Raw genomic sequence first — 10,259 nt, 5'->3', positions numbered from 1 at the left:
AGCCAGCCGACTGTGAACCGAAAGCTCTGTGAACAGTGAGCTATGGTAAACCTTTCCTCCTGTAACTTTGGAGGTCGGGCATTTTGTCTCAGCAATGAGAAAGAGACACATTCTCACATGCATATGAGCTTCCCGTCACTGTCACAAAGTGCCTGCCACAAACAAGGAAAGGTTTATCTTGGCTCACGTTTCAGAGGTCTCCATCCACAGAACCGAGTCTGCCGCTTTGGGGCCTGCTTCAAGGCAGAAACATGGCCGGAGGATGTGGGGCAAAGCTGACCACTTTGCGCACCCGGGAAGCAGAGGGAAAGAGCCAGAAAGGAAGGGGCAAGACGGGGATGCAGTCCCCAAGATCGTACCTCCATAACCCGCCCTTTTCGGCTAGGCCCCACCTAAGTTTCCATCCTCTCAGTGCCGTCCAACTACGACCTCAGGCGTGAGTTAATCCACTGACGAAGTATCCGGAGGCCTTCTGAAATGCCCACCTCTTAATGAGTTGAAGAGCAGACCTCCGGCAGGCAGCCTTATGGCATCTACTCAATGAGAGGCAGTGGGTAGCATACTCAAGGCAAATGTTCCATGAGAAGAAATGACTAAAATCAGACCTTGGGCAAAGACAGATTTAAGATATAGACAGAAAAAAATAGAAATGAGACCAGGGATCGTATTTAGAAACCCGGGGGAGAAGAATATCGCGAGTGAACATAGATTTTAAGAGATGGGCTGGCAAGATAGCTCAGCAGACTAAGCACTTGCTTTGGCAAGCTCAGGGACCAAGGTTCGATCCCCAGTTCTGCACGCTGCGCTGGGCCCACCCCCAGGCACTCTGAGCCAGGGACTGAGTCCAGGCATGGTGGTGCATACCTGTAATCCCAGCACTGGCGAGGCTGAAAACAGGAGGATCACTACAAGTCTGAGCTGTGTAGGGAGACCCTGAACCAAATACATAAAATATAAATAAATAAATAAATAAATAAATAATAAAAGAGGTGCTGTGACCCGGGTGGGAATGTCTCCAGAAAAACCTGTGCTCAGAGGTGGGACTTGTGGGGGCGCGCTGGGTAAATTCCTTCAGTAGGGAGCCACACACAGGGGGGCTGTAGCGAGGGCGTGCTCCGCTCTAAAAGGTACTTGCCTTCCTGCTTCTTTCCTGGGTGCCCAGACATGAGTAGCTGTTTGTCCCCGTTGCCATCCCACTGTGCCTGGACAGAGACCAGAATAAACATCCGCTTTGTCTGCTTTGTGAGTGTTGGGTACACTGTGTCAGCCACAAGGCAAGTGCCTCAGACAAAAAGTCATTTCAGGGCTGGCCAGACAGCTCAGCGGACTAAAGTGTCTGCTTAGGCAGATGCAGTGGCCGGGGTTCGATCCCTGGCACTGTGCCGACCCTGCCCCTGGGCTGTGCTGAGATGCGGATTGGGACTGGGCGTGCTGGCGCGCACCTGTAATCCCAGCGCTTGGGAGGGAGGCTGAACACAGGCGGATCACTATGAGTCTGATCTACATAGTGAGACTCTGTACTGAAATACAAAAAAAAAAAAAAAAAAAAGACAAGAACAGAAAACCTTGGGAAGTGAATAGCAAGGACTATCCCTCAGGTCTGGGAACAGAAGGAAAGAAGCAAGAGTGCAGCCCTCTGAGTGCAAAGGCGGGATGTGGGCGTGGCGCACGACCACGCAGGCACCGTCTAGGAACCGGGTGAAGTGAGGCCAGGGAGCACGGAGCTGAGGAGAAAACCGAGGACTCCGCGCAGCCGAAGGCCCTTCTGGTGTTCTGACTTCTGCCCAACCCTGGCTTGCAGACCTGTCGCTTTCGCAGGCACTTCTGCTTCCCTGGAGGGCCTGGTCCTTTCCTATCCCTCAGCCTCTGACGGGACATCCTGACCCCCACTTTCTCCAGAAGTCCCCCTACCCAGGCTGAGCACGGCCTTCTCTCCTGGAATCCCCAGGCATCCTCAAGTTCGCTTGCTTTGGCCCGTCCTCTGCCGCACTGTAATGCCTGGTCACTTACCTCTTACTCTACAGGGAAGTTTTACAGCTATGGAAACAGAAGCGAGGGCTGGGGAGATAGCTCAGTGGAATAAGTGCTTGCCTGGCAAGCACAAGGTCCTGAGTTCAATCCCTGGTACCAGAAAATAAATAAATAAAAAAGAAAAGAAACAGAAACTTACTTATTTCTGTGCCTTCTGTGATGAACACAGAAGCTGAAACATGCTCCGCTTAGGTTAGTTTAACTAAATCACAAGGACAAACGACTAAAATTATAATTGATTTCTAACTCCAGTAAAACATTTTAATTAGTAACTGAAGAGAGCATCTTCCTAAGGATGCACCTCTAGTGAGATTTAGTCAAAAGGATTTAAAAAATGCAGAGAGACTTATCTTGGTAGTGATATAATTCTGAAACTGTTTCATGTAGAACATAATAATAGGGTATGTTGATATTGCTGAGGAACAGGATTTTCACTGTGAAAAGACACACAAAGGTGCATGTGACAAGGTAGAGAAGAGTCAGGGGTATTACATTTCAATTGGAAATGTACTCACGACCTGGGCAGGGGGGTTTGTTTAGTTCGGTGGGACTCAGACGATTCCAGGGCCTTCACACTGAGCTACATCCCTGACCCTTTTTTACTTTTTCTTTTCTTTTCTTTTTTGTATTTTAGGGAAGGGTCCACAGGGTCTCACTACTAATCAGACTCATGATCTGCCTGTTTACAGCCTCCCAAGAGCTGGGGTTACAGGAGCACGTGCCACCATACACAGTCTCGATTGCCATCTCAGTGCACCCCAGCGGTAGGGCAGGCCTGGCAGGCCCGGGGATTGAACCCAGCCCTTTGCTTTTCATTTTGAAACAGGCTCTTGCTAAGGTACAGAATTGCCCAGGATGGCCTCAACACTGGTATCCTCCTGCCTCAGCTGGCCAGCGTCCTGGGATTGCAAGTGTATAAAAGCCATGCCTGGCTATGATTTTTATTTTATTTTTTTTTATTTTTCCCCCCCTTCCCCCTATGATTTTTAAAATATAGTTTGAGTCATGGTGCACCCCTTTTTCCTAGATCTTAGCTTTTACATAAAAGGCAACAGGGTTCCATAAACAGCTCTTTCTGATCTGAAGCAGTAAAAGAGAAAATGAGCCTCATATGTTTTGCTGTTCTGAAAGCAAATGGTGCTCCCGAAATCATGGGAATAGGTCAGAGAGAACACAGCTCGATAGAGCTGCTTGTGACCCCAGCTCTTGAGAGGCTAAGACAGGACTGCCATGAATTCAAAGCCAGCCTGGGCTACACAGAAAGTTCAGGGCTACCCTGAGCTACATATTGAGACTGTCTCAAAAAAAAAAAAAAAAAAGAAAAAGAAAAAAATTTTTAAAAAAAATTGGGACTTTCAACCATCAATTGGAATAATAAACTAACATGCTGATTTTAAAATTCCATGTCCGTCAACTTGCTATGAAAAAATATCTGAAATAAACAAAAAATGAGGAAATGTTTATTCTGACTCACAGACTGGTTCTCTGTCATGGCAACGTGGCCCCTCGGTTTCGTGTCTGTGGCCAGGCAGCGTGGCCCAGACGAAATGCATGGTGGAGGAGCCCAGTTTGTCCCATGGTGACCAGAAAGCAGAGACAGAACAAGGCAAATGAAGGGCTGAGCACACCCCAATTCCCAGTCCTACTACTACCGTTTCCCAGTCGTGTCGGGGACAGCTAGACCCAGACTTGGCAATCCGTGAGTTCACCGGGCCAACCAGAGGGCAAGGCGCAGGGAAAGGAAAAGAAAAGTTAAGCTTTCGAGGACACCAGTTAACACCTATCTGATCCACACACAACAGGTGATAGAGATGGGTTGTCTTGTGACACATGCGCGCACACACACAAGTGCACACGCACACACCATGCCACTGTGAAGAAGAAGGATCCTCGCTGCTGCAGAAATCATGCACTGAAATTCTTCTGGGAACCAGGACACTCCGCCATACAGCTTCACTCCATCCTCCAGTAGGGATCTGCTCACTGCCACTTGAAATGTTTGCTGTTTTGATAAAATAAAAAAAATGGCCACAGAATCTCCAATAGTGGGACAGCCTGACACTAAGTAGTGTGTGTGTGTGTGCGCGCCAACACTGCTTCAGTTGAATTATGAAAAAAAAATCAGAAAACTGATGAATAAGGATCACTGTGCAAGACACGAGACCTGTAAAAGTTTTATATGATGAAAAATAGATGAAAGCAAGAGATAGGTTAAAATAGAATAAAGGCAATGCATGAACTTTGATCCATATTTTAAAAGCAAATAAAAAGCAAACAACCACAAAAGACATTTGAACAGATTTAACTATGGACTATGTTCATAATAATAAATGTTCATTTTAAAAGATGTGATCATGGTGTTGAAAATATGTAAAAAAATGCTATTCTTGGAAAGTTAATGACAGGCAATTTGCAAAGGAAAAAATACATGTATCCATGTATGGGGGGGTAGGTGTGTGTGAGCACACGCAGACGTGTGTGTGTGTGTGTTTGTGTGTGTGTAAGACAGAGAATACTGCCAAATGTTAGCAAAATGTTAACATTTGAACCTAGATAAAAGATACACTGTACTTTTCTGTAGGTTAGAAACTTTCAAGATAAAACGTTAGAAAGTATTTCTATATTTGTAGTTTTTGGTTTGGTCTAATTTCCTTTTTGTATGACACCTTGATTTCTTTTTACTGTCTTTTCTCTTTAGGGTTTGAGTTTCTAAATTTCAAACGACAATTCGGCCTTCATGAACTGACCATCCGTGGAAGAATTATTTTCTATTTGTGTAGTACCCAGTAGAGGGCAGCAGAATGCCGGGCGTGATCTCAGCGTGCCCATGGCACTATTTCAAAATTAACTTTACCTCACTCGTTTTTTTTTTTTTTTTTGGTGGTACCAAGGATTGAACTCAGGACCCTGAGCTTGCCAGACAGGCACTTATTCTACTGAGCTATCTCGCTGGCCCTACCTCACTCCTCTTTAGGAATAGAACAGAAACCTCAATGTTGTTATAAAAGTGGATGGAAAAAAGGCTATGAAGCAATCCCCGAAAAGCCCTCTTTCCAGTCTAAAACCTAGGTTTAACTTGTATTGCTTAACACAGTGTTCCTATTAAACGTCTGGACCCTCTCTGAATAGTCTTTTTAAAAAAGGGTGAGACTATGTTGAGAAACTCCATGCTTTCTTTTTTTTTTTTTTGGTGGAACCAGGGATTGAACCCCGGCCCTTGCACTTGCCAGGGAAGTGCTTATTCCACTGAGCCATCTCCCCAGCCCCACTCCATGCCTTCTTCCCCGCTCTATTTTCGAGCACTTCTCTTCCAGCCGGCTATCCATCCATCCACACACCCATCCAGCCCTTCATCCTTCCAGTCGGGCTGCCAGTCACTATTTCTTGGGGATTCACAGACTAGCTTGAGCCGGCTTCAGGCCCCTTGGTGCCATCTGCTGCCTACTGCTGCAGGAATTGATGTTTCCAGTTACTCTGACGGAAACATTCTCACTTGCTAACACAGCATTTCTGCTACTTCACGTTACCTTTGCATTCCTGTCGCCTGCCTGAAGCCCCTACCCAGCCCTTAGCTCATGCCAGGGCTCCTTAGACGCTCTGGCATCACAGTTTAGGACTAACTGCTGCCGTAGACCTGCCAGTGGACACTCACGGTTGCCGCACTCCGTTGTGTACCGTACAACGCAAAGGAACATCATGCACGCCACAATCCCATCAACTTGTGAATATATTGCACTTACGTTTCAGTAGATGGCAGTAGAGCAGTTGGAGGAAAAGGAAGCCTTTGCTAATTCACAAAAACAAACAAGAGATCATTTTCCTCCTCCTTTTTTATGCCCTATGTTAGATCATGGGGCACAAAATAACCCCCCAAAGATAGTGGCTAATCTCATTAATATGCCACACACACCTGCAATTCATAGAATTGGAATGAACCTAACAAGCTGATGAAATTCCTTGTCACATCTTTTCCTTGTCAAAATTTTGAATCACAATATGTGGTTCACAATTCTCAAACATTTTTGTCTTCAGAGACAGACTTTAAAATTTTTTGGGCTAAGAGTGTAGATCAATCATACAGCCTGTGCTTGACTGGCCTGGGAGACTCCTGGATTCAAGCACTAGCGCCAAAAAAGAAAAAAAGGAACTGGTTTTAAAAACTATCAAAAGCTCCTAAATAACGTTTACTATATAGCTTTTATCTATAGATACTATTTTACTATCCAGTATTAAAATCTATAAATTTTAAAATAGTTTTTTAACTCATCAAAAAAAATCAAAATCTACTCTTAAAATAGATAACATATTTTCATCCAGAATAGATGTGTCCCCCCTGCTAATAAAAGAGTAGCATTTTTTTTTTTCGTTTCCTAGCAACTGTATTCTTTTAGTGATCCAGCACTTACAGGAGCCAAAGGAGCCAAGTGGTGCCCAGCCCCTGCAGTCATTATGTACAGAGAAGGGGCCTGCTTGCCTGCTGTGGGGGGGCCTATAACTTTACCATTTTATTTATTTATGTATTTATTTTATTTTTCCGGTACCGGAGATTGAACTCAGGACCCTCTGCTTGCCAGGCAGGCACTTATTCTACTGAGCTATGTCCCTCGCCCGAAGAGTAGCATTTTTAATGTTTTCAAGTCTGTCTAATTTCTGTCTTCATGAAAGTGAGATTCTTACAGCAGCGTCTGTGTTCAATTTGCTGTCTTATCACACCTCACGTAAGCTCTGGGAAGCTACCCTGTGATGTTACTAAAGAATGAAATTAGAAACAACATTGCCACGCTAGATGCTAACGATTGTGGCCTTCTAGATTGCAAGAAGAATCAGGCTCAGGCGTCCCACTTTGCGAAGGTCGCCCGCCGCTCTACTCCTCCTTCCCACTTGCTTCTTGCTTCTCCCAGAGGCACTTCCTAAGTCTGGCACCTCACACTGAAATTCCTCGGCAATATTTAATTTTTCTGAATTATATGTTTCCTGAACTAATTATCATCTTTTAATGCTCTTCCCAGGCACATATTTGTCTGCAAATAATTATTTGCTGGTACGCCACCCACAGTAGTCAACACATAGCTAGTCAAATAGCCTGTCGAATATCCACCATCTCTAAATAGCCTCCTTCTCCAGAAGAGTCAGCTCCTACCTCCTCCTTGGCCTCATTCTCCTTTCCCAAACAGACCTCAATTTCTTTTGATTTCGGATCATTCCCATCAGCACACAAATGCACTACAGGATCCTTTACTGTATTTCTGACTAAATCTCCACTTCTCTGCCTTCCTTGCAGCAAAAGTTATTGAAAGAAATGTGCACACTTTTTTCCCCTCTCTCCTCTCAATTTTCCCTCTTAAACATTTTTAAGCCCACCGCTACTACTGCTTTTGATTAAGCCGTCCAGGCTCTGTGCTCTCAGAAACTCACAGGCACTGCTATAACCTGCGTTCATTTGCTTGCTGGATGATCTGCTCAGCTCCTTGGCCAAAGCCTCTAATTTTACCTCTAACTATAGTTTGGAGCTCCAGATGTGACTAGCCAACTAGCAATTTGACATTTTCCATTAGCATTTCAGAACCTCACTCTACCACATGTAATCTATCTACAATTCCTGTCAGCTCCTCCTCCAAAATATAACCCTACTCCACCCACCTAGTCCATCTCCTTATCACTCTAGTCCACACTACCATCATCTCTTGGTTCAACTGCTGTGCCAGCCTCCTAACCTTCCCAGTAGGGTGGCTGTCTCCCTGTTCTCCACCCAGTACCCAACAAAAGCGATTTCTTTCTTTTTTAAAAAATGTATTTGGTACAGAGTCTCACTATGCAGCCTGGACTTATAGTGATCCTCCTGCTTTTAGCCTCCCCAGAGCTGGGATTACAAGCGTGTACCATCACACCTGGTCTTGGTGGCTGGCTCAGTGCGCCTGGGGGTGGGGACAGAGCAGCATGTGGTGCCCAGGACCAAACTGGAGTCCCTGCAATGACCCCCAATCCCTGTGCTAGCCTAAGCAGGTACTTAGTCTGCTGAGCTATCTTGCCAGCCCCAAAAGTGATCTTTTAAAACTATGAATCAGAGCGTATCATCCCCATGCTTAAAAACCTCCTGTAGTTTTCCACTGTACAAAGAATCCCATCTCCTCACCAGGATATACAGGATGTGGTCTCCTCAATTTGTCCTTGACTTCACCCTTCCCCACTCCCTCACCAAGTTCTGGCCACACGGGCCTTCTTTTTCCTTAACAGGTGACGTTCTTCCAACCTCCCTCCCTTTCCATTTCTTTCCTTCTTCCTTTTAATATATTTAGTACAGTCTGCAGGGTCTCACTACGTAGATTGGACTCATAGTGATTTTCCTGTTCTCAGTCTCCTAAGCGCTGGGATTACAGGCATGTGCCACCATGCTCAGTCTCCATCGAACCCTGGCTGCTGCACTCTGCCTAAGCAGGCCTTTCCATTTCTAGCCAGAGAATCTCCCCACGGCTGTCCCCAACTCTGCTGTCTTCTTGTCAGGTAGGTCTCAGGCACTCGCATCACTGCTCTATCCAGGGTTGCAATTCTCAAGCCAGGGGACCCATATAAAGAGACAGGGTGCCAGCAGAGAAAGATGACTTAGGCACAATATAAGACGATCTAAGAGCCATATAAAGGCACGGACATGGTGAATGGAAACCATCGAGGTGGTGCGACCCATACAGCTAGCAGTAATGGCGTGTTCTTATCGCTTCCAGGATGAAGGAAACACAGGAGCCAGCAGGCCAGCTGAAAAGGACCAGCTGTCAGGATACAGTCAGTTCGCAAAGACCGTCACCCTTCTCCCTGCAGTTTCCTGTCAGTGTTCCCCAGGGACAAATCTAGTGAACCAACCAATTAATCCCCCAGGGTATAGACAGTGGGTCTGGAGAGTGCCAAAGACATACCAATCTCACTCTCTAGTCTAGACCTTGCCTCATTTTCTTTAGGGCATTGTTGTATGACATTATGTATGTGTTTACTTAAATATTTGTTTCCTGCACTAGAGCTTAGGACAAAATAGGTGCTCAATAAATTGCTGGAGAATCAAGTTACACTTTATTTTGGCTTCTGGAAGTTATGATTCACTAGGGACCCAAGCCATATTCGTGGGTTTCTTTAGGATATTTCTGTGGCACTTCCGTGACTGATAGCATAGATGGGATTTAAGTGGGAAAAAACAGCACACAGGTTCTCATCCTCAGAGCAGTGTATCTGGGGACACTGAAAATAACAGGATGCAGGGGAACAGTCAGAAGACGAGACTTTGGGACAGCAGCAGATCTGTATCCCTAGAGTTTCTGCCACTCTTTTGTTCCTTATTCATCCATATCTAAAATTTTCTGTAAACCATTAAAAACACAAATGATCTAATGGACTATAAACCAACACAACCTAACTAATATTTATAGAACACCAAACAATAACAAAATACACTGCTTCCGACAGCACATGGTTTGACCCCCAGGGGAGTACCGGCTGAGACATAAGTCAATTACATTTTTCAAAAACTGAAATCAGACATGTTTTCTGTTCCAATTTTAATATACGTGCTGCCAAAGTGAGCACCATATATGTCCTCTGATTATAATGGAATTAAAAACCAGTTACAATATCTAGAAATCCTAAACATTTACAAATGAAAAGCATATTTCTAAATAATCTATGGACTGAAAAACAACTCACAAGGGCCGATCCTTCAGCAGACTGAAGAGCCTGCTTAGGCAGAGCCCAGAGGCCCGGGCGTGCGGAGGCGGCCCCACCCCTGGGGCGTGCTGCGGCTGCCATGGTGGCCAAGCCTGTAACGCCAACTCTTGGGAGGCTGAACACAGAAGGATCACTACGAGTCCGATCTACATAGTGAGATCCTGTAGACTGTACCAAATACAGAAAAAAAAAAAAAAAAGAAAAACAAATCACAAGGGAAATTTTATACTATTTTGTACTAAGTAATAAAAATATAACATCAAAATTCATAGGTTTTGACTAAAGTAATGCTTAGAAGGAAATTTATAACTTTAGGTATTTATATTAAGAAAGGACTACGTTATGGTTTGTGTCTAGTTGTCCCCCTAAAGCCTCATGCAGTCATGGGGTGAGGACTTCTAGAGTTTGTGTTAACTCATGATCCACTGGGATTATGTGTGAGCCAAGGCTGCGATTATGGGTTTTAGTACTACTGGGAAGTACCCATAGGTGTGAGTACTTCCCCTACCCTGGGGCAGGTA

The 10,259-nt window shown here is 45.0% G+C and overlaps 1 protein-coding gene across 1 annotated transcript in view; it reads left to right on the top strand.

Moving 5' to 3' along the window:
* Window positions 1-10,259, top strand: part of Map3k1 (mitogen-activated protein kinase kinase kinase 1) — a 42,877-nt gene that overhangs the window by 25,429 nt on the left and 7,189 nt on the right. The window lies entirely within an intron of this gene.

Source organism: Octodon degus, unplaced genomic scaffold (genome assembly GCF_000260255.1).
Source record: "Octodon degus isolate 3935 unplaced genomic scaffold, OctDeg1.0 scaffold00001, whole genome shotgun sequence".
NCBI classification, from domain to species: Eukaryota; Metazoa; Chordata; class Mammalia; order Rodentia; family Octodontidae; genus Octodon; species Octodon degus.
Note: the sequence above shows the minus strand (reverse complement) of the source record. Positions and strands in the feature narration are given on the sequence as shown.